Source organism: Rhincodon typus, unplaced genomic scaffold (assembly GCF_021869965.1).
Source record: "Rhincodon typus isolate 14 unplaced genomic scaffold, sRhiTyp1.1 hic_rhity00008968, whole genome shotgun sequence".
Lineage (NCBI taxonomy): Eukaryota > Metazoa > Chordata > Chondrichthyes > Orectolobiformes > Rhincodontidae > Rhincodon > Rhincodon typus.
The window spans coordinates 2,171-5,532 of record NW_025974606.1 but is presented as its reverse complement, the minus strand read 5'-3'; positions in this window follow the sequence as shown (position 1 = coordinate 5,532).

Sequence of the window (3,362 nt, the reverse complement as noted above, 5' to 3'; positions counted from 1 at the left end):
TCACTCTCTCTCACACTCACCCCTCACACTCATTCTCTCACACTCACTTTCTCTCACACTCACTCTCTCACACTCTCTCACACTCACTCTTTCACACTCACTCTCACACTCATTTTCTCACACTCACTCTCTCACACATATACACTCTCTCAGATGCACACTCTCTCACAGTCACTCTCTCACTCACTCTCACACATACACACTCTCTCTCGCACTCTCTCTCTCACACACACTCTCTCTCACACACACTCTCTCTCACACACACTTGCTCTCATGTACACACAATCTCTCTCTCACGCACACTCTCTCTCTCACACACACTTTCTCTCTCTCACACACACATTCTCTCACACACACTCTCTCACACACACTCGCTCTCACGTACACACACACTCTCTCACACAATCTCACACACACACATACTCTCTCTCTCACACACCCTCTCTCACACACACTCTCTCTCACACACACTCTCACACACACATTCTCTCTCACACACTCTCTCACACACACTCTCTCTCACGAACACACTCTCTCACAAACACTCTCACACACACACTCTCACACACACTCTCTCGCACACACACACACACGCATCTCTCTCACACACACACACGCATCTCTCTCACACACACACACTCTCTCACACACACACTCTCTCTCACACACACTCTCACACACACACACTCTCTCACACACACTCTCACACATTCTCTCTCACACACACTCTCTCTCTCACACACACTCTCTGTCACACACTCTCTCACACACTCTCTCTCACACACACTCTCACACACACACACTCTCAAACACACACTCTCGCACACACACACACATCTCTCTCACACACACACTCTCTCTCACACACATCTCACACACACACTGTCTCACACACACTCTCACACACATACTCTCTCACACACACTCTCAAACACACACACTCTCAAACACACTCTCACACACACTCTCTCGCACACACACACTCTCTCTCACACACTCTCTCTCACACACATGTTCACTCTCTCTCCTCTCTCACACACACACTCTATCTCTCACACACACACTCTCTCAGACTCTCTCTCTCTCACACTCTCTCTCTCACTCAATATCTCTCTCTCTCTTACACTTACTCTCTTACACATTCTCTCTCTTACACACTCTCTCTCTCTCACACACTCACTCCCTCTGACACACTGTCTGTCTCTCTCACACTCTCTCTCTCTCACTCTCTCTCTGACTCAATGTATATCTCTCTCTCTTCCTCACTCTCTCTTCCACTCTCTCTTACACACACTCTCTCTTACACACTCTGTCTCTTTTACACACTCTCTCTCTCTCACACACACACACACACATACTCTCTCTCTGTCTGTCACACACTCTCTCTCACTCTCCCCCTGTCACTCTCCCTCTGTCACTGTCCCCCTGTCACTCTCCCTCTGTCACTGTCCCCCTGTCACTCTCCCACACATTTTCTCTGTCCGTTATGCTCATATTTTATCTAATTCTCTGAGTATTTTCACTTTTTTTTATCATTCTCAAACCCATCCCCCCCTCTCTGTTACTCTCATTCACACACTCACTTTCTCTCTATCACCCTCGAAATTATTCCATATGTCTGTCACTTTCATCCTGTCACAGTCACACTCTCCCTCCGAAACACACTCTCCCTCTGTGTCTCATTCACAGTCTCTCTCTCTCTCTCTCTCTGTCATACATACTCATTCTCTGTCTCACACCATTAGAGGGTCAGTGCTGAGGGAGCGCCGTACTGTCGGAGGGTCAGTGCTGAGGGAGCGCTGCAGTGTCGGAGGGTCAGTGCTGAGGGAGCGCCGCACTGTCGGGGGGTCAGTGCTGAGGGAGCGCTGCACTGTCGGGGGGTCAGTGCTGAGGGAGCACCGCACTATCTAAGGGTCAGCGCTGAGGGTGTGCCACGCTGTCGGAGGGTCAGTGCTGAGGGAGCGCCGCACTGACGGAGGGTCAGTGCTGAGGGAGCGCCACACTGTCGGAGGGTCAGTGCTGAGGGAGTGCGCACTGCCGGAGGGTCAGTGCTGAGGGAGTGGGCACTGTCGGAGGGTCAGTGCTGAGGGAGCGCTGCACTGTCGGAGGGTCAGTGCTGAGGGAGTGGGCACTGTTGGATGGTCAGTGCTGGGGGAGTGGGCACTGTCGGAGGGTCAGCGCTGAGGGAGCGGGCACTGTCGGAGGGTCAGCGCTGGGGAAGCGCCGCACTGTCGGAGGGTCAGTGCTGAGGGAGCGCCGCGCTGTCGGAGGGCAGAATATCAGGGTCTCTGGATCGTTAACACAGTGACAATCCAATCCAGCCATTGGAGTGTTTGATGGGGGGACAGTGTAGAGGAAGCTTTACTCTGTATCTAACCCCGTGCTGTCCCTGTCTGGGGAGTGTTTGACGGGGGACAGTGTAGAGGGAGCTTTACTCTCTATCTAACCCTGCCCAGCATTGTAGAGCTGAACAAACAATATGCCATTCAGCCCCTCCCCTTGATGCTGGTACAGAAGGATAGCACAGCAGATCGCTCTGACAATCAGTGAGGTGATGGTTAATGCGACAACACACTCTCAGTTAAACCGCATAACCCTTCACACCTTTTCTAAAGCAAGAACACGGTGAGCACACGGATGTAAAAACAGTCGATGAAGTGACTTTGCAGGGGAGAGTTCTAAAGATTTCCCAGCCTTTCCTGTGTGGGGAATGCTTCCCCACCTCACTCCTGACAGGACAAATTTGTAAAATCTCTCCTCGTCCTAGAACCCCTGACCAAGGGAAATAGTGTTTCAGCAAAAACCCTTCCCATTGTTCATGGTATTGATCACAAATATTTGTTTTAAAGTTGGAGCTTGTGCATCAATCAACAGCTTGGTGTGAAATGCAGATGTTTTTTGATGAGGGGAACAATGCTATCGCTGTCTCTGTCTGTTTGGATTATAAACAGTGATTGAAACCTCTCCATCTTGTCACTGTCATCTCCCATCGCTGGAGGCAAACACAGAGCAACCAGCCTTTCAATAAACAACGAAAGGAGCCAGGACTGAGCTCACCTCCAGCTCACTTAAACAGGGCGTGAAGGGCAAGGGTGGCCACGTGGCCCACTGACACGGTACTGGCTCCTTCCCGAACCAATATCCAAGTGAATCCAACTCTCCCGTCCTCTCTCTACTGAGGACTCAATTCTGAAGCAATTCTGAACCGTCCGACTCCTGTCCAATGTACCTCAACACAGAAAACACTGAAAAAGAACAACACTGCAGCTCTCCCTCAGCACTGACCCTCTCACAGTGCGGCGCCCCCTCAGCACGGACCCTCCGACAGTGCGGCGCCCCCTCAGCACTGACCCTCCGACAGT